The 22531-nt window shown below is 45.6% G+C and overlaps 1 protein-coding gene across 2 annotated transcripts in view; it reads right to left on the bottom strand.

Annotated features, from left to right (window-relative positions):
* HAO2 (hydroxyacid oxidase 2) overlaps positions 1 to 20567 on the bottom strand; it is a 31928-nt gene extending 11361 nt beyond the window's left edge. Inside the window, exon 1 of one of the 2 annotated variants that reach the window (XM_040422802.1) lies at positions 20462 to 20567. The gene's annotated coding sequence lies outside the window, so the exon portion shown is untranslated. Of the gene's footprint in view, positions 1 to 3252; positions 3314 to 20461 lie in introns of those variants that run through there. The other variant, XM_040422801.1, reaches the window with a different exon arrangement.
* Between the last annotated feature and the right edge of the window lie 1964 nt (positions 20568 to 22531).

The following is a 22531-nucleotide window of genomic DNA, read 5'->3' as shown; positions in this document are numbered from 1 at the left end:
GTTTTTTATGGATCCGTTGTTCCATTTGTTGTTTCCGTTCCGTTTTTCCGTATGCCATGTACAGTATACAGTAATTACATAGAACAAATTGGGCTGGGCATAACATTTTCAATAGATGGTTCAGTAAAAACGGAACAGATACGGAAGACCTACGGATGCATTTCCATATGTGTTCCGTTTTTTGGGCGGACCCCTTGACTTGAATGGAGCCAAGCACCGTGATTTGCGGACAAGAATAGGACATGTTCTATCTTTTCATGGTACGGAAATACTGAAACGGAATGCACACCGAGATACTTCCGTTTTTTTTTGCTGAACCATTGAAATGAATGGTTCAGTATATGTACCGCATACTGAACTAAAAAAAACGGACAGTATACTGAACGCAAAATACTGTCATGTGCATGAGCCCTAATAGGGAGTTCAGCACTGGATATGACTGGAAAATAAGACATGATATAACAGCGTTCTAATGTGTGCAGCTCTGGCTGTGACTGGAGCATTAGACATGATATATCTCAGGATCAGCTCTAAGTAGATCTGTGATGCAGATTAACTCCTTAAGGACCGGGACTTGGCCATTTTTTGCAAATCTGACCAGTGTCACTTTAAGTGCTGATAACTTTAAAACGCTTTGACTTATCCAGGCCGTTCTGAGATTGTTTTTTCGTCACATATTGTACTTCATGACACTGCTAAAATGGAGTCAAAAAATTAATTTTTATTTATAAAAAAATTTACCCAAAAATTTGAAAAATTAGCAAATTTCCAAGTTTCAGTTTCTCCACTTCTATAATACATAGTGATACCTCCAAAAAGAGTTATTACTTTACATTCCCCATATGTCTACTTCATGTTAGGATCATTTTGGGAATGACATTTTATTTTTGGGGGATGTTACAAGGCTTAGAAGTTTAGAAGCAAATCTTGAAATTTTTCAGAAATTTTCAAAAACCCACTTTTTAAGGACCAGTTCAGGTCTGAAGTCACTTTGTGAGGCTTACATAATAGAAACCACCCAAAACTACACCCCTCAAGGTATTCAAAACTGATTTTACAACCTTTGTTAACCCTTTAGGTGTTCCGCAAGAATTAATGGAAAATAGAGATACGATTTCAAAATTTCACTTTTTTGGCAGATTTTCCATTTTAATAATTTTTTTCCAGTTACAAAGCAAGGGTTAACAGCCAAACATCTCAATATTTATTACCCTGATTCTGTAGTTTACGGGCACACGGCAGGGCGCAGAAGGAAAGGAACGCCATATGGTTTTTGGAGGGCAGATTTCACTGGGATAATTTTAAGCTTCCATGTCCCATTTGAAGCCCCCCTGATGCACCCCTAGAGTATAAACTCCAAAAAGTGACCCTATTTTGGAAACTACGGGATAGGGTGGCAGTATTGTTGGTACTATTTTAGGGTACATATGATTTTTGGTTGCTCTATATTACATTTAGTCAAGGCAACAAAAAATTGCTGTTTTGGCACCATTTTTTTTTTTTGTTATTTACAAAATTCATCTGACAGGTTAGATCATGTGGTAATTTTATAGACCAGGTTGTCACGGACGCGGCGATACCTAATATGTATACAATTTTTTTTATTTATGTAAGTTTTACACAATGATTTCATTTTTGAAACAAAAAAAATCCTGTTTTAGTGTTTCCATAGTCTGAGAGCCATAGTTTTTTCAGTTTTTGGGCGATTATCTTGGGTAGGATATGATTTTTGCGGGATGAGATTACGGTTTGATTGACACTATTTTGGGGTGCGTATGACTTTTTGATTGCTTGCTATCACACTTTTTGTGATGTAAGGTGACAAAAAAATGGCTTTTTTTACACTGTTTTTATTTTTTTACGGTGTTCACCTGAGGGGTAAGATCATGTGATATTTTTATAGAGCAGGATATTACGGACGCGGCGATACCTAATATGTATACTTTTTATTTTATTAATGTAAGTTTTACACAATAATATCATTTTTGAAACAAAAGAAAATCATGTTTTAGTGTCTCCATATTCTGAGAGCCATAGTTTTTTCAGTTTTTGGGTAATTATCTTAAAGTAGGGTCTTATTTTTTGTGGGATGAGATGACGGTTTGATTGGCACTATCTTGGGGTGCGTGTGACTTTTTAATTGTTTGCTATTACACTTTTTGTGTTGTAAGGTGACAAAAAATGGCTTTTTTTACAGTTTTTATTTTTTTTTGGTGTTCACCTGAGAGGTAAGATCATGTGATATTTTTATAGAGCAGGATATTACGGACGCGGCGATACCAATATGTATGCTTTTTTTTATTTTACTTCAGTTTTACACAATAACAGCGTTTTTAAAACAAAAAAAATGATGTTTCTAGTGTCTCCATATTCTGAGCCATAGTTTTTTTACATTTTTTGAGCGATTGTCTCAGGTAGGGGCTAATTTTTTGCGGGATGAGGTGACGGTTAGATTGGTACTATTTTGGGGGGGGCATACGCATTTTTGATTGCTTGCTGTTGTACTTTTTGTGATGTAAGGTGACAAAAAAATAGTTTATTTAGTACAGTTTTTATTTTTTACGGTGTTCATCTGAGGGGTTAGGTCATGTGATATGTTTATAGAGCCGGTTGATACGGACGCGGCGATACCTAATATGTAAACTTAATTTTTTTCCGATTTTTAACAAAAAAAAATTACTTTATTTGGGGAAAATTACATTTTTGTTTATTTTTACTTGAAACTTTTACATTTTTTTGGGGAAAACTTAATTTTTTCAACTTTTCTTTTCACTTTATTTTTTGTCCCACTTTGGGGATCTAATCCCCTTTACAATGCATTCCAGTACTTCTGTATTGGAATGCATTGGCTGTATGAGTAATACTGTGAGTATTACTCATACAGCTTCCTGCCTGGGGGCTGGATCTCACCGGCTCGTCACCGGAAGGCAGCGCGCTGCCTTCTATGCCATTGGGTCCCTCCTACAGTCGAACGGGGACCCGATGGCACCTCTGACCGCCCGCCGCAACTCCCGTAAACGCCGCAAACCGCAGGTCTGAATTGGGAACCCCCCCGCTCGTGCGGCGGTGATTGGACCTACACATGACGTACCGGTACGTCATGGGTCCTTAAGTACCAGGACATCATGTGTCCGCAAGAGGTTAATAATTGATGGCCCTTCTCTATCTTCCAGCTTCATGGGTAACAGAAGTTTTTTCCTGCCGCGGCCTTTGCCCCAGGGGAGGATCGGGGCCCCAGCATGCCGTACTCACAGTTACTGTAATAGAATGTAAGACCTCTGTCACATGTCAGTGATTCTATGTAGGGAATCTGCAGCAGCAACCAGTTGTCTGCGTAGACGCGTCGCTTTGCGTCACCTGATTAACCCTCTCAGAACCAGACCTTTTTCTGTTATGTGTTTTACTCCCGGCCCTCCCACAGCCATAACCGTATGAGAGCTTGTTATCTGCAAACATTTACTGATGCAAACAATGTAGTAAGAAGCTGAAAGAAAAACTACAAATGTGGTGGAACTGGAAAAAAAATGCGTTCCCTATGAGATAAAACGTTCCTGTTCCTTTCAGTCTCCGGTCAGTACGATTACAGCGATACCACATTCATGTAGTTTCATGGGCTTCTGTCACCAGGACCTGGTTATTACAGGGGCTCATGTCCGCTGGCGCTTACAGTCTTGTCGCTTATTTTTTGGTGCCTCTGTTTTTGTGAAAAACAAACTTTTATTTTATGCAAATGAGCCTCTGGGAGCAATGGGGGTGTGTCCCTACTGCTAGAGGCTCTGTTCTCCTTCCTCTGACCACGCCCTCATCTCGCGGTGTTCTTGCTGTAAGCGCACAGGCTCCTCCGTGTTTTGCGCACCTAACTCCTCCCCAGTGTATCCCGCGTGGCCAGCCCCTTCATGATGGGTGTGCAGAGTTCACCGCCGGGCACGCGCTCTCCAATAACCACTCGCGGCATCGGCGATATTTGCGGCAGTGCACGAGCGCCGGCGACCGGTGTGAAATTGGCAAAGATAGAAGAGGCGGAAAGGCAGGAAGAGACAGCAGCGGTAATGTGGTTATCGGAGTGCGCATGCCCGGACCCGGCGGTGAACTGTGCACGCGCGGGATCTCGGGAGTTGGAGATGGCCAGAGGATACACTGCGGAGGAGTTCGGTGCACAAAACACAGAGGGGCCCGGGCACTTACAGCCAGAACGCCGCCACGGTCCGTTACAGCACTCATTTGCAATTTATTATAACCTCGTTTTTGCAGCTGTGCAGAATTGGAGCAAAACAAGAAAGGCACCGTTATTATCGTGGGTGTGCAAGACGCAGTGTAAGCAGAGACAGGCATAGGCTGGTCCGTGGCGTGGACTGAGGGTCAGAGCTGCCACCAGCCCAGCTGGTATTTCTGGCAGGAGACCATTACCTGGCAAATAGAAGGGCACATTATTTCCCGGCTCTGACTCCATATGTAGCTGAGGAGTCCCTGCTCCGACTCCATATGTAGCTGAGGAGTCCCGGCTCCGACTCCATATGTAGCTGAGGAGTCCCTGCTCTGACTCCATATGTAGCTGAGGAGTCCCTGCTCCGACTCCATATGTAGCTGAGGAGTCCCGGCTCCGACTCCATATGTAGCTGAGGAGTCCCGGCTCCGACTCCATATGTAGCTGAGGAGTCCCGGCTCTGACTCCATATGTAGCTGAGGAGTCCCGGCTCCGACTCCATATGTAGCTGAGGAGTCCCGGCTCCGACTCCATATGTAGCTGAGGAGTCCCGGCTCCGACTCCATATGTAGCTGAGGAGTCCCGGCTCCGACTCCATATGTAGCTGAGGAGTCCCGGCTCCGACTCCATATGTAGCTGAGGAGTCCCTGCTCTGACGGCTCCATATCTGGAGTCAGCACTATGACTATGAAGGGGGGATCCCCAAACATTGTCAGTATTTGAAGATACTCCTGTACAGTGATGGCCAGTTCGCGGGCTGCCATCTTAACTCACAAGTCCGGCGATGCACAGGTAAGTCCTTACCTGTGCCTGTGCGCGAGCCGGTCTGAAACAAATGCGGTCACCGGGAGCAGGCAGTTCCGAGAACGCAATTCCAGCATAAAGAAAAAAAAAAAACGAAAATAACAATTTTAATGGTATACCTTAAAAGGATCCCAATTGGGTTCGCTATATATGACAGACAAAATATACAAACAAAAAAAGGTGTGACCGATAGTCACATCCAGCATAGAGTAATAATTTGGGGTACGGGAATGATTATCCCTATATCTACCCCTATCCTACAACCTCAGCCCAGGGAAGACTCCTGATGGTGGAGGCCCCCTGTCCACGTGCCTAGACTACTAACCCTTAAAAGTCCCTAGAGGGGAACTGCAGGGATTGTTCTAGAGTGCCCCAGGTATGAGGTGGGGATAATGAAATATCGTTAGTATATAAATCGGCTGGATGGAAGAAAAGCAAAACACAAAACATACAGTACAGACATATACAAAACATATAAGTGGTCAGGGTTGACTTTATAGTCATACACCTGGGTTACCTCGACGCGTTTCCCCCTAGACAGCGCTATGGGATCATCAGGAGGATTAATAAAGCTGCTAGTCTATACGGGTGAGTGCAACAAGATAAATGCCGGCATAAAGCAGAGTCGGATAGTCGCTCTACATTTAGTTGATGCAGGGGGCTGTGATCGGGCCAATAGACATGCTTAATAGCACCATTCCGGGTCAGTCATGGGCACACATTGATAATAGGGCCTGCATCAGAGTCCTTTAAAAGCAGGTGGTGTGTTCCGCATCCTATAGGGCAGAAAATAGTCATATACCAAAGTCAGTATGGTGTCCACCACTCAGATAGATAAAATCATTGGTCAGTGCAGACTCAGATGATAGGATACATCCCAGCAGGATATCGTTCCCGTTGTCTCACTGTCACATAGTCTTTGTAAGACCCAGACTGAAATCAAAAATGACAATCACCAATGGTGCTTGCACTAAATACACACCAAAGAATCAAGAGCCTGTGATTGCAATGACCAAGGTATATCAGACTACATGATGGAGTCCTAACCTCTGCTATCATTCCCCCTGGTAGGCGATCTCATGATTGATGCTGCAGCTGTATTTAAAGTGCTGCCGATTGGCGCCAATAGCCCTATTGGTGGTTTACATAACCTCCGGGTCGGCCCCACTTCCTGTTGTTGGAACGCATATGCGTTCCAAACAGCGGATGCTCCGATTACTTAGGAACAGTATAGTCCGGTCAGTGCAGCGCCGCCCTTCCGGTCTTTGGAACGCATATGCGTTCCAAGGAGCAGCTTCCGATCTTAAAGCCTCTTTCCGGTTCCTGTGTAGGTAATCTGTGGAACGCAAATGCGCTCCACAGGATACTCTCATCCCCAGTTTCGATTTAAAAAGTATGTCGATCCGACTATGTCCTGCCTAAGCAGGGGGATTTTGTTTAGGTCTATAATGTATTGTAGTATGTCCCTAACTATATAGTGAGCTATAATGTTTGTCCTCATTTCTTATCAATATCAATGAAGACGCATCTACAATACGCATATATATTAATACCACCCATGTCATACCCAGAAATAGATTGGGGTGTAAAGAAGGGTGGAGTGGAAAGGACATAATGTTGAGGGGGAAAAACACAGTCCTTATGAGGCACTATACATCTACTATGAGGGCAGTTATATGGATGAATGTACAATACACCATAATAAAATATCTCAAATACATTGCAGCATAGGTCACAGTTCATCCCGATGTATATAGTTTCAAAGAGAATATCCACAGTTCGTGGTTATCTCAAGACAATGGCCTGATGAAGGCCCCCGGTGGCTGTTCTCGGAACTGCCTGCTCCCAGTGACCGCATTTGTTTCAGACCGGCTCGCGCACAGGCACAGGTAAGGACTTACCTGTGCATCGCCGGACTTGTGAGTTAAGATGGCAGCCTGCATGTGTTCGCGGGCGAACTGGCCATCACTGCTCCTGTATCTAACTGGTTTCTACTTTTAAGTCGCTTGCAGGTCTCCAACCCGGGATCTTGTGTACTGAAGGCAGATGCTCTAACCCAGGGATGGCCGACCCGCGGCTCTCCAGCTGTTGTAAAACTACAATCCCCACCATGCCCTGCTGTAGGCTGATAGTTGTAGACCAGGGGTGCACAACCTTTTTTGGTCTGGGGGCCGCATTGTCACATCGCACTATTTCAAGGGGCCGCAAAAAAAAGTTAATCAGCGCTTGTTTGCATCAGCCTAATGCAAAGTGACTGGGGAGGAATGATCGCTACCACAGTCATTCCTCCCTCATTCACTTCTATCGATTATCGGTAGCACATTCCTGATTACACGGGGAGATGCGCTGACGATAATTGTACATCTTTCATCCTGATGAAATATGCAAATCAGCCGACATCACCACTTTTTTTAAATTTGAAAATATATTTTTGCCACATAATATGACAGTAAACCCTTTTCAACAGTTTTCTTTTACTTGTATTTTATTGATTTATTTTACATCTTTTTTTATATATATATATTTACAGCACTGTATGTTTAAAAGACCTCTAGGGGACACTGACTTTTTTTTCCCGCACTTTTATTTGTATATTTTGTTTTTAAATTGTGTTTTCAATTTCTTTTTTTGCACTATTTCCGCTGTATCTAGAGCATCCAAAGGAGCCCCAGTTACAGGGAAAACCAGTCTGCTGAGGAAGGGGCTTTGTACAGGGCCGGCGAGGCTCGGCAGTCCACTGCCCCTGACGATCACAAGATTGCCGGGTCTAAACTGCTCACCTGTGAGGAGGAGGCAGAAGCGCTGATACTCTGCTTCTGCCCTCTCCTCGGCTCCCCCGCTGTCTCCCTCCTTCCCGTGCTACAGTGCGGAGCAGGAGCCGCTTTCCTGCGGTGTTCCGGGCAGAAACACGATCAGCTGTGTTTCTGCCCAGCAGGACGGGGGCCGCATGTGGCGCACAGTGCACCCCTGTTGTAGACAGTCTGGGCATGCTGGGAGTTGTAGTTTTGCAACAGCTGGAGAGCCGCAGGTTGGCCATCCCTGCTCTCACCAGTCAGCCGGAGCCCACTGTTGTTAATAGGAGGATTTTCCCTGACTAAGGCCTCATGCACACGACCGTATTTTTTTGCGGTCCGCAAAACGGGGTTCCCGTTTTTTCGTCCGTGGGTCTTCCTTGATTTTTGGAGGATCCACGGACATGAAAAAAAAGTCGTTTTGGTGTCCGCCTGGCCGTGCGGAGCCAAACGGATCCGTCCTGAATTACAATGCAAGTCAATGGGGACGGATCCGTTTGACGTTGACACAATATGGTGCCATTTCAAACGGATCCGTCCCCCATTGACTTTCAATGTAAAGTCTGGAGTCCCTTTTATACCATCGGATCAGAGTTTTCTCCAATCCGATGGTATATTTTAACATGAAGCGTCCCCATCACCATGGGAACGCCTCTATGTTAGAATATACTGTCGGATATGAGTTAGATCGTGAAACCTCATTTCCGACAGTATATTCTAACACAGAGGCGTTCCCATGGTGATGGGGACGCTTCTAGTTAGAATATACTACAAACTGTGTACATGACTGCCCCCTGCTGCCTGGCAGCACCCGATCTCTTACAGGGGGCCGTGATCAGCACAATTAACCCCTCAGGTGCCGCACCTGAAGGGGTTAATTGTACTATCATATCCCCCTGTAAGAGATCAGGGCTGCCAGGCAGCAGGGGGCAGACCCCCCCCCCTCCCCAGTTTGAATATCATTGATGGCCAGTGCGCCCCCCCCCCCCTTCCTCCCTCTATTGTAATAATTCGTTGGTGGCACAGTGTGCGCCCACCCCCCCTCTATTGTAATAAATCGTTGGTGGCACAGTGTGCGCCCCCCATCGGCCCCCCTCCCTCTATAGCATTAACAACATTGGTGGCCAGTGTGCGGCCTCCCATCCCCCCCCGATCATTGGTGGCAGCGGGTTACTAGCAATAGTACAATAGTAAAAGATTCATACTTACCTGGGAGCTGCGATGTTCGTGTCCGGCCGGGAGCTCCTCCTACTGGTAAGTGACAGTTCATTTAGCAATGCGCCGCACAGACCTGTCACTTACCAGTAGGTGGAGCTCCCGGCCGGACACGAACATCGCAGCAGCCGGTAAGTATGAATCTTCTACTATTGTACTATTGCTAAGTAACCATGGCAACCAGGACTGTAGTAGCGTCCTAGTTGCCATGGTTACTGATCGGAGCCCCAGCGATTAAACTGGGACTCCGATCGGAACTCCGCTGCCACCAATGATGGGGGGGGGGGGGGGGGGGGGAGATGGGTGGCCGCACACTGGCCACCAATGTTGTTAATGCTATAGAGGGAGGGGGGGCGGAGGGGGGGCGCACACTGTGCCACCAACGAATTATTACAATAGAGGGAGGGGGGGGCCGCACTGGCCACCAATGATATTCAAACTGGGGAGGGGGGGGAGGGTCTGCCCCTTGCTGCCTGGCAGCCCTGATCTCTTACAGGGGGCCGTGATCAGCACAATTAACCCCTTCAGGTGCCGCACCTGAAGGGGTTAATTGTGCTGATCACGGCCCCCTGTAAGAGATCGGGTGCTGCCAGGCAGCAGGGGGCAGTCTTGTACACAGTTTGTAGTGTATTCTAACTAGAAGCGTCCCCATCACCATGGGAACGCCTCTGTGTTAGAATATACTGTCGGTTCTGAGTTTTCAGGAAGTGAAAACTCAGCTTTGAAAAAGCTTTATGCAGACGGATCTTCGGATCCGTCTGTATAAAAACTAACCTACGGCCACGGATCACGGACACGGATGCCAATCTTGTGTGCATCCGTGTTCTTTCACGGACCCATTGACTTGAATGGGTCCGTGAACCGTTGGCCGTGAAAAAAATAGGACAGGTCCTATTTTTTTCACGGCCAGGAAACACGGATCACGGATGCGGCTGCAAAACGGTGCATTTTCCGATTTTTCCACGGACCCATTGAAAGTCAATGGGTCCGCGAAAAAAAACGGAAAACGGCACAACGGCCACGGGTGCACACAACGTGTGCATGAGGCCTAAGAACCTCAGTAGTATTTTCCTCCGCACAATGTACTGGTTCATCTCCATCTGTACCAGGACGTTTTATGGTTGCTGTCTTTTTTTCCCATAGGATAAAAGCAGACTTATTATGTTATTATATCTTTTGTTACTAATTGCCAAAAATGTAATGAGAAATGTAATGATCTGCAACTACAGGAACTATAGTTTAAGTTATTGCTGCCAAAGAAATCCATATCATTCCAAAGGGTTCACATACTTTTTCTTGCAACTGTATATATACACATAGCGCACATTAACGGACAATGGAGCCCAGCGGTAAAAGAGCTGAAAGGGATGATCCTCCCGGCTCGTTCATCACACTGGTCACACACGATGCCGAAGCAGCATTTTATAATATAAAAATAACAGGACAAAATAATTCATAAAAAAAAAATATATAGCACAAGACTTAGAACATGATCAAACCATTGACAAATAACCACAACCACTTTTTACCCATGTAAACTTGTCCGGTATTTTTGGCTGGGAGAGGCGACGACCCTACTGTACAGGAACATTGAGGTCTACAGGTCCCCGAAAACCACTGACAGGACACGGATGGCATCACGGACCAGTGGTAGAAGAGGCCGGCAGTGCAGATGGAATACAGATGACACGGACCAAACACGGAGCCTTCACAGATATCATCACTGATAGGGAAGTGTGAATGAGGCCTAAAGGTGACAGCGTGACAGGGTGGGGGTAAGTACTGTGACTCAGTGAGGGGTTGTGTCTGGCAAGGCAGGTATTTTCCTCCCAGCATGTCCGGCTGGGCTGGTTTTCAGCCAGGGGAGGTCAAATACCGGGTTTTGGCAGCACCTGGCTGTCCTTAAATAGGCAGCTGGGCTCAGCAGAGATGTCTCTGTTTTTGGGATCTGGGGCTTTGTGCCATGCTTGAGGGCTGAGAGCCGCACGCTGGGGGAAACAGGCCCCCTAAAGCCTGCTGTGGACTACTGGAGGTAGAACTGCCAGCAAGGTGACTTGTGTTTTATGAACTTTCCATTGTGTGTGAATTAACACCAAGACTGCAAAGTTACTGCTGTTTTGTGCAATTTCCTCAAGTGTGAATAAACACTGACGTTTTGAGTTAAGAACTTGTCTTTTGCCTCTGTACTGCGCCCGCTTACCATATCTATCAGAGCGAAACCCCACAATTGGTGGAGGATGTGGACAAGAGCAGCGAGGCTGTCGTGAACGCCGATATTTTTGGTTTCTGCATTTTTCAGGCACGGTTGTATGTCGTACATTAAACCAGCTGTATTACAACCAGTGCCTCACAACAAAATGGAGGCTGTTGTGAAGGACCTCATGGAGGCAGCAACGTGAGGCTAATAAGCAGCAGCAGGAGACTAACCAGTTGCTGCTACAACACGTGATGGCTTTGCAGACAGCAGGAGCAACCCTGAGCGTCCACGATGCCCGGAATGCAGTCCGTGCTGCGATTCCTAAGATGACCACTGCAGACGACATCGAAACCTACCTGGCGATGTATGAGAAAGTGGCCATCAGGTAAAAGCTACCCCGTGACCAGTGGGCTGAGGTCGTCGCTCCGTCCTGGCATCCTATTCCCAGCGGGAGTATTTTGACTTGCTGAACGATCAAGTGGCCGACTACCAAAAAGTAAAGGCTGAGATTTTGGCAAGACTGGGGTGTAGCCGGCCAGCTAAGACCTGTCCTAGGTTGCTAATATAGCTTGCGTGTTTATACAGCTAGACCTGACAATAGCCTTAATACAGTTCCTATGTTTGTGTGTTAAAGATAAAAGCAGAGTTATTTACAGTGACTTCATGTTTGGATGTCATATAACTGTTATATATATTGTGTTCGCAGAAGCAGAAAAGATAATGTGCCTTTAAGATTCATTATATAATGTAAGGTAAGCTCAATGATACAGCAGAAACAACAGAAAGCATAGAGTTAAACTGTTGTTGCTGGGCAGGAGTCTCGACCAATCACAGCCAGCCTCACACACAGCCTGTGTGGGAAATTCCCCTAGCAGGAGCTGCTAGCATCATTACACCAGAGGAGAGAAGCAAAACAGACATTCACTCCACTAAGAGCTGTGTTTTATGGAAGCAGAGAGGCCAAAATAGGCATCTAAAACAGTTATATAATGTTCCTGCTGTTAATGTAGTGATTAGAACTGTATACTGAACTAGTTATATGTGTGTTTACTTACAGTTCCACCATACAAACAAACTACTGAGCCATACAATTGCAAACTACAAAGTTCACAATCCAAATTCCATATTGCAATCCAAAATGCATACAACCATACCAGATCATACTCAACCAATCTGCAAGTAACATAGAAAATAGAAACATAGAATGTGTCGGCAGATAAGAACCATTTGGCCCATCTAGTCTGCCCAATATATCTGAATACTATGGATAGCCCCCGGCCCTATCTTATATGAAGGATAGCCTTATGCCTATCCCATGCATGCTTAAACCCCTTCACTGTATTTGCAGCTACCATAGTAGTTACTGCTAACTGCAAATTGCGACCAAATTCAGCAATTAGAACTATTAGACCTCAGATAAACCTCTCAGAGAGATCATAAAGTTCTTAAATAACTTAGTGAGAGTACAGATACTGAAGAGAGAAATATATCCACCATTTTATGTTGAATGACAAGATTGAAAAGTTGAACCACCATCTTATGCATACCGCCATTTTGTGATATCTTTTCAACACGTGTTATGTACATGGACTATCTGCTGCGGAGGCGGCAGTGTTATATGGAGAAAAGTTGAAGTTAATAAAGAAGTTATTTGAATCATTTGGTGTGCTCTTCAAAACTACTGTTTACATAGAACGGCACTAGAGGAATTACAGAGTAATAGACAGTCTGGTTAGACTAAAAGTCAGAGATATCAAAATTCTTATAATGCCACAGCGCAAAAGGCACTTCATAGTGCTGCGCCTGCCACACTCCCTGTTATCAGCCATTTCAGGGGAGAGGATGACTGTAGGACAGGAGAATACAGTCTATTGCCCCCTGTTATCAGCCATTTCAGGGGAGAGGATGACTGTAGGGCAGGAGAATACAGTCTATTGCCCCCTGTTATCAGCCATTTCAGAGGAGAGGATGACTGTAGGACAGGAGAATACAGTCTATTGCCCCCTGTTATCAGCCATTTCAGAGGAGAGGATGACTGTAGGACAGGAGAATACAATCTATTGCTCCCTGTTATCAGCCATTTCAGGGGAGACGATGACTGTAGGACAGGAGAATACAGTCTATTGTCCCCTGTTATCAGCCATTTCAGGGGAGAGGATGACTGTAGGACAGGAGAATACAGTCTATTGCTCCCTGTTATCAGCCATTTCAGAGGAGAGGATGACTGTAGGACAGGAGAATACAGTCTATTGCTCCCTGTTATCAGCCATTTCAGGGGAGAGGATGACTGTAGGACAGGAGAATACAGTCTATTGCCCCCTGTTATCAGCCATTTCAGGGGAGAGGATGACTGTAGGACAGGAGAATACAATCTATTGCCCCCTGTTATCAGCCATTTCAGGGGAGAGGATGACTGTAGGACAGGAGAATACAGTCTATTGCCCCCTGTTATCAGCCATTTCAGGGGAGAGGATGACTGTAGGACAGGAGAATACAATCTATTGCTCCCTGTTATCAGCCATTTCAGGGGAGAGGATGACTGTAGGACAAGAGAATACAGTCTATTGCTCCCTGTTATCAGCCATTTCAGGGGAGAGGATGACTGTAGGACAAGAGAATACAATCTTTTGCTCCCAGTTATCAGCCATTTCAGGGGAGAGGATGACTGTAGGACAGGAGAATACAGTCTATTGCTCCCTGTTATCAGCCATTTCAGGGGAGAGGATGACTGTAGGACAGGAGAATACAGTCTATTGCCTCCTGTTATCAGCCATTTCAGGGGAGAGGATGACTGTAGGACAGGAGAATACAGTCTATTGCCTCCTGTTATCAGCCATTTCAGAGGAGAGGATGACTGTAGGACAGGAGAATACAGTCTATTGCCTCCTGTTATCAGCCATTTCAGGGGAGAGGATGACTGTAGGACAGGAGAATACAGTCTATTGCCCCCTGTTATCAGCCATTTCAGGGGAGAGGATGACTGTAGGACAGGAGAATACAGTCTATTGCTCCCTGTTATCAGCCATTTCAGGGGAGAAGATGACTGTAGAACAGGAGAATACAGTCTATTGCTCCCTGTTATCAGCCATTTCAGGGGAGAGGATGACTGTAGGACAGGAGAATACAGTCTATTGCCCCCTGTTATCAGCCATTTCAGGGGAGAGGATGACTGTAGGACAGGAGAATACAATCTATTGCTCCCTGTTATCAGCCATTTCAGGGGAGAGGATGACTGTAGAACAGGAGAATACAGTCTATTGCTCCCTGTTATCAGCCATTTCAGGGGAGAGGATGACTGTAGGACAAGAGAATACAATCTTTTGCTCCCAGTTATCAGCCATTTCAGGGGAGAGGATGACTGTAGGACAGGAGAATACAGTCTATTGCCCCCTGTTATCAGCCATTTCAGGGGAGAGGATGACTGTAGGACAGGAGAATACAGTCTATTGCCCCCTGTTATCAGCCATTTCAGGGGAGAGGATGACTGTAGGACAGGAGAATACAGTCTATTGCTCCCTGTTATCAGCCATTTCAGGGGAGAGGATGACTGTAGAACAGGAGAATACAGTCTATTGCTCCCTGTTATAAGCCATTTCAGGGGAGAGGATGACTGTAGGACAGGAGAATACAGTCTATTGCCCCCTGTTATCAGCCATTTCAGGGGAGAGGAGGACTGTAGGACAGGAGAATACAATCTATTGCCCCCTGTTATCAGCCATTTCAGGGAAGAGGAGGACTGTAGGACAGGAGAATACAGTCTATTGCCCCGTGATCAGCCATTTCAGGGGAGAGGATGACTGTAGGACAGGAGAATACAGTCTATTGCCCCCTGTTATCAGCCATTTCAGAGGAGAGGATGACTGTAGGACAGGAGAATACAGTCTATTGCCCCCTGTTATCAGCCATTTCAGGCCGGGGAGAGGATGACTGTAGGACAGGAGAATACAGTCTATTGCCCCCTGTTATCAGCCATTTCAGGGGAGAGGATGACTGTAGGACAGGAGAATACAATCTATTGACCCCTGTTATCAGCCATTTCAGGGGAGAGGATGACTGTAGGACAGGGGAATACAGTATATTGCTCCCTGTTATCAGCCATTTCAGGGGAGAGGATGACTGTAGGACAGGAGAATACAGTCTATTGCCCCCTGTTATCAGCCATTTCAGGGGAGAGGATGACTGTAGGACAGGAGAATACAGTCTATTGCTCCCTGTTATCAGCCATTTCAGGGGAGGATGACTGTAGGACAGGAGAATACAATCTATTGCTCACTGTTATCAGCCATTTCAGGGGAGAGGATGACTGTAGGACAGGAGAATACAGTCTATTGCCCCCTGTTATCAGCCATTTCAGGGGAGAGGAGGACTGTAGGACAGGAGAATACAATCTATTGCCCCCTGTTATCAGCCATTTCAGGGAAGAGGAGGACTGTAGGACAGGAGAATACAGTCTATTGCCCCCTGTTATCAGCCATTTCAGGGGAGAGGATGACTGTAGGACAGGAGAATACAGTCTATTGCCCCCTGTTATCAGCCATTTCAGGCCGGGGAGAGGATGACTGTAGGACAGGAGAATACAATCTATTGACCCCTGTTATCAGCCATTTCAGGGGAGAGGATGACTGTAGGACAGGGGAATACAGTATATTGCTCCCTGTTATCAGCCATTTCAGGGGAGAGGATGACTGTAGGACAGGAGAATACAGTCTATTGCCCCCTGTTATCAGCCATTTCAGGGGAGAGGATGACTGTAGGACAGGAGAATACAGTCTATTGCTCCCTGTTATCAGCCATTTCAGGGGAGGATGACTGTAGGACAGGAGAATACAATCTATTGCTCACTGTTATCAGCCATTTCAGGGGAGAGGATGACTGTAGGACAGGAGAATACAGTCTATTGCCCCCTGTTATCAGCCATTTCAGGGGAGAGGAGGACTGTAGGACAGGAGAATACAATCTATTGCCCCCTGTTATCAGCCATTTCAGGGAAGAGGAGGACTGTAGGACAGGAGAATACAGTCTATTGCCCCCTGTTATCAGCCATTTCAGGGGAGAGGATGACTGTAGGACAGGAGAATACAATCTACTGCTCCCTGTTATCAGCCATTTCAGGGGAGAGGATGACTGTAGGACAGGAGAATACAGTCTATTGCTCCCTGTTATCAGCCATTTCAGGGGGGAGGATGACTGTAGGACAGGAGAATACAGTCTATTGCCCCCTGTTATCAGCCATTTCAGGGGAGAGGATGACTGTAGGACAGGAGAATACAGTCTATTGCTCCCTGTTATCAGCCATTTCAGGGGAGAGGATGACTGTAGGACAGGAGAATACAGTATATTGCTCCCTGTTATCAGCCATTTCAGGGGAGAGGATGACTGTAGGACAGGAGAATACAGTCTATTGCCCCCTGTTATCAGCCATTTCAGGGGAGAAGATGACTGTAGGACAGGAGAATACAGTCTATTGCCCCCTGTTATCAGCCATTTCAGGGGGGAGGATGACTGTAGGACAGGAGAATACAGTCTATTGCCCCCTGTTATCAGCCATTTCAGGGGAGAGGATGACTGTAGGACAGGAGAATACAGTCTATTGCTCCCTGTTATCAGCCATTTCAGGGGAGAGGATGACTGTAGGACAGGAGAATACAGTATATTGCTCCCTGTTATCAGCCATTTCAGGGGAGAGGATGACTGTAGGACAGGAGAATACAGTCTATTGCTCCCTGTTATCAGCCATTTCAGGGGAGAGGATGACTGTAGGACAGGAGAATACAGTATATTGCTCCCTGTTATCAGCCATTTCAGGGGAGAGGATGACTGTAGGACAGGAGAATACAATCTATTGCCCCCTGTTATCAGCCATTTCAGGAGAGAGAATGACTGTAGGACAGGAGATTACAGTCTATTGCCCCCTGTTATTAGCCATTTCAGGGGAGAGGATGACTGTAGGACAGGAGAATAGAGTCTATTGCCCCCTGTTATCAGCCATTTCAGGGGAGAGGATGACTGTAGGACAGGAGAATACAGTCTATTGCCCCCTGTTATCAGCCATTTCAGGGGAGAGGATGACTGTAGGACAGGAGAATACAATCTATTGCCCCCTGTTATCAGCCATTTCAGGGTAGAGGATGACTGTAGGACAGGAGAATACAGTCTATTGCCCCCTGTTATCAGCCATTTCAGGGGAGAGGATGACTGTAGGACAGGAGAATACAGTATATTGCTCTCTGTTATCAGCCATTTCAGGGGAGAGGATGACTGTAGGACAGGAGAATACAGTCTATTGCTCTCTGTTATCAGCCATTTCAGGAGAGAGGATGACTGTAGGACAGGAGAATACAGTCTATTGCTCCCTGTTATCAGCCATTTCAGGGGAGAGGATGACTGTAGGACAGGAGAATACAGTCTATTGCTCCCTGTTATCAGCCATTTCAGGGGAGAGGATGACTGTAGGACAGGAGAATACAGTCTATTGCTTCCTGTAATCAGCCATTTCAGGGGAGAGGATGACTGTAGGACAGGAGAATACAGTCTATTGCCCCCTGTTATCAGCCATTTCAGGGGGAGGATGACTGTAGGACAGGAGAATACAGTCTATTGCCTCCTGTTATCAGCCATTTCAGGGGGAGAGGATGACTGTAGGACAGGAGAATACAGTCTATTGCCCCCTGTTATCAGCCATTTCAGGGGAGAGGATGACTGTAGGACAGGAGAATACAGTCTATTGCCCCCTGTTATCAGCCATTTCAGAGGAGAGGATGACTGTAGGACAGGAGAATACAGTCTATTGTCCCCTGTTATCAGCCATTTCAGGGGAGAGAATGACTGTAGGACAGGAGAATACAGTCTATTGCCCCCTGTTATCAGCCATATCAGGGGGGAGGACGACTGTAGGACAGGAGAATACAGTCTATTGCTCCCTGTTATCAGCCATTTCAGGGGAGAGGATGACTGTAGGACAGGAGAATACAGTCTATTGCTCCCTGTTATCAGCCATTTCAGGGGGGAGGATGACTGTAGGACAGGAGAATACAGTCTATTGCCCCCTGTTATCAGCCATTTCAGGGGAGAGGATGACTGTAGGAAAGGAGAATACAGTCTATTGCTCCCTGTTATCAGCCATTTCAGGGGAGAGGATGACTGTAGGACAGGAGAATACAATCTATTGCCCCCTGTTATCAGCCATTTCAGGGGAGAGGATGACTGTAGGACAGGAGAATACAGTCTATTGCTCCCTGTTATCAGCCATTTCAGGGGAGAGGATGACTGTAGGACAGGAGAATACAGTCTATTGCTCCATGTTATCAGCCATTTCAGGGGAGAGGATGACTGTAGGACAGGAGAATACAGTCTATTGCCCCCTGTTATCAGCCATTTCAGGGGGAAGGATGACTGTAGGACAGGAGAATACAGTCTATTGCTCCCTGTTATCAGCCATTTCAGGGGAGAGGATGACTGTAGGACAGGAGAATACAGTCTATTGCTCCCTGTTATCAGCCATTTCAGGGGGGAGGATGACTGTAGGACAGGAGAATACAGTCTATTGCCCCCTGTTATCAGCCATTTCAGAGGAGAGGATGACTGTAGGACAGGAGAATACAGTCTATTGCCCCCTGTTATCAGCCATTTCAGGGGAGAGGATGACTGTAGGAAAGGAGAATACAGTCTATTGCTCCCTGTTATCAGCCATTTCAGGGGAGAGGATGACTGTAGGACAGGAGAATACAATCTATTGCCCCCTGTTATCAGCCATTTCAGGGGAGAGGATGACTGTAGGACAGGAGAATACAATCTATTGCCCCCTGTTATCAGCCATTTCAGAGGAGAGGATGACTGTAGGACAGGAGAATACAGTCTATTGCCCCCTGTTATCAGCCATTTCAGGGGAGAGGATGACTGTAGGACAGGAGAATACAGTCTATTGCTCCATGTTATCAGCCATTTCAGGGGAGAGGATGACTGTAGGACAGGAGAATACAGTCTATTGCTCCCTGTTATCAGCCATTTCAGGGGAGAGGATGACTGTAGGACAGGAGAATACAATCTATTGCCCCCTGTTATCAGCCATTTCAGGGGAGAGGATGACTGTAGGACAGGAGAATACAGTCTATTGCCCCCTGTTATCAGCCATTTCAGGGGGAAGGATGACTGTAGGACAAGAGAATACAGTCTATTTCTCCCTGTTATCAGCCATTTCAGGGTAGAGTATGACTGTAGGACAGGAGAATACAGTCTATTGCTCCCTGTTATCAGCCATTTCAGGGGAGAGGATGACTGTAGGACAGGAGAATACAGTCTATTGCTCCCTGTTATCAGCCATTTCAGGGGGGAGGATGACTGTAGGACAGGAGAATACAGTCTATTGCCCCCTGTTATCAGCCATTTCAGAGGAGAGGATGACTGTAGGACAGGAGAATACAGTCTATTGCCCCCTGTTATCAGCCATTTCAGGGGAGAGGATGACTGTAGGAAAGGAGAATACAGTCTATTGCTCCCTGTTATCAGCCATTTCAGGGGAGAGGATGACTGTAGGACAGGAGAATACAATCTATTGCCCCCTGTTATCAGCCATTTCAGGGGAGAGGATGACTGTAGGACAGGAGAATACAATCTATTGCCCCCTGTTATCAGACATTTCAGGGGAGAGGATGACTGTAGGACAGGAGAATACAGTCTATTGCTCCATGTTATCAGCCATTTCAGGGGAGAGGATGACTGTAGGACAGGAGAATACAGTCTATTGCTCCCTGTTATCAGCCATTTCAGGGGAGAGGATGACTGTAGGACAGGAGAATACAGTCTATTGCTCCATGTTATCAGCCATTTCAGGGGAGAGGATGACTGTAGGACAGGAGAATACAATCTATTGCCCCCTGTTATCAGCCATTTCAGGGGAGAGGATGACTGTAGGACAGGAGAATACAGTCTATTGCCCCCTGTTATCAGCCATTTCAGGGGGAAGGATGACTGTAGGACAGGAGAATACAGTCTATTGCTCCCTGTTATCAGCCATTTCAGGGGAGAGGATGACTGTATATGAATGCTATCAGCAGCCCCCGCACCATTATAAGCTGTAAAGGTATGTCGCCCCCTGCATGCGGGGTCAGATGCTTGTCTGGTAACATATAATAGAAGCGTGTCCAAGGCCAGGTGGGGCTGCAGTGGCGGTGACATTGGCTCCAGCAGCTCCGTATATCATGGTGATTTGCGGGGCTGGCAGCCCCTGGCACAGGCTCACATGTCACTTACCTGTATATAAGCTCTGGATCCAGCAAGTCAGGCTGTAGTAGAGGGGCCCCTGTACAGTCTCTGTCCAAATTACAAGAAACGGCGCCTTCCGCAGGCCAATAATAACACAGCTCCACGCTACTGTGCGCCAGGGCTTAGTTTTATATGAACAAACAGTACGCAGAGGATTAACCCCGCCCTGCCCTCTGGCTTTGTATCCGGGAAAGCATTGTCCTGTGCCTGAGGGATGTAGTCGGGGATGGGTGGCAGAGCCGACTCAAGGGGCACATTAACCAAGGCCCCAAATTACTATACCATCCAGAACCAAAACGAAGATGGCATCTTCTAGGTGAGCACCATACACAGCGGACATTGTAACAATGTGTCAGTGCAATTGATACTTACAAATAATACCACTATACAAATAATACTGCCATATCATACCAAATACCACCATACCATGCCAAATAATCTTGTCATACCATTTCAAATAATACCACAATACCATGTTAAATAAAACTGCCATACCATGCCAGATAACTCCGCCATAGCATAATATCATGATACCATGCCAAATAATACTACAGTACAATGTCAAATAATATCACATACAGTGACGTATCATTACAGCATACCATGTACCATGCAAAATAATATCACTTTTAACACCGCCATACCATGACCAAATAGTGAAGGGCTTATAGGTAAGTCGCTGGTGGTCTGGAGGCTGTGAAGTATTACATGCTACACATCAGATTGCTCCTGGGGGTCCAGTTATTGGGGGTCCCCAGGGAAACAGAGTACTTTGCAATTGCCCAGTTTGCTGCCCACTAAACGTGAGAAACATTGAGCTGCACATGGATGTAAATAAATCTATAACACAGCGACTGTACTGCCGAGGTACAACCTACAGGTGGCGGAAGAACCTCTAATGTAAGAACAGCTAACATTACAGTACGACCGAGTGTGATCACAGCAGCTGCTGCAGATTATAATATAATAATGTGATGTCATAAAACCAGAATACAACACAGTAATGTAATAACCATAGCATGTAACGTAATACTGTATAATACATCAGGGAGGGCTCCTGGGGGTCAAACTAAAGACCTGGAAACTTCAGTGAATTTTAAATTTCCTCAGTTATGTCTCCTTCTCCTGTCAGATGAGCTATGGAAACAACCATACAATAATACCAGCTATAGATACAACCATACAATAGTACCAGCTATAGATACAACTATACAATAATACCAGCTATAGATACAACCATACAATAGTACCAGCTGTAGATACAACCATACAATAATACCAGCTATAGATACAGCCATACAATAGTATCAGCTATAGATACAACCATACAATAATACCAGCTATAGATACAGCCATACAATAATACCAGCTATAGATACAACCATACAATAATACCAGCTATAGATACAACCATACAATAGTACCAGCTATAGATACAACTATACAATAATACCAGCTATAGATACAGCCATACAATAGTACCAGCTATAGATACAGCCATACAATAGTACGAGCTATAGATACAACCATACAATAATACCAGCTATAGATACAACCATACAATAATACCAGCTATGGAAACAACCATACAATAATACCAGCTATAGATACAGCCATACAATAGTACGAGCTATAGATACAGCCATACAATAATACCAGCTATAGATACAACCATACAATAGTACCAGCTATAGATACAACTATACAATAATACCAGCTATAGATACAGCCATACAATAGTACCAGCTATAGATACAGCCATACAATAGTACGAGCTATAGATACAACCATACAATAATACCAGCTATAGATACAACCATACAATAATACCAGCTATGGAAACAACCATACAATAGTACCAGCTATAGATACAGCCATACAATAGTACCAGCTATAGATACAGCCATACAATAATACCAGCTATAGATACAACCATACAATAATACCAGCTATAGATACAACCATACAATAATACCAGCTATAGATACAGCCATACAATAATACCAGCTATAGATACAACCATACAATAATACCAGCTATAGATACAGCCATACAATA

Source organism: Bufo bufo, chromosome 3 (assembly GCF_905171765.1).
Source record: "Bufo bufo chromosome 3, aBufBuf1.1, whole genome shotgun sequence".
NCBI classification, from domain to species: domain Eukaryota; kingdom Metazoa; phylum Chordata; class Amphibia; order Anura; family Bufonidae; genus Bufo; species Bufo bufo.
Note: the sequence above shows the minus strand (reverse complement) of the source record. Positions and strands in the feature narration are given on the sequence as shown.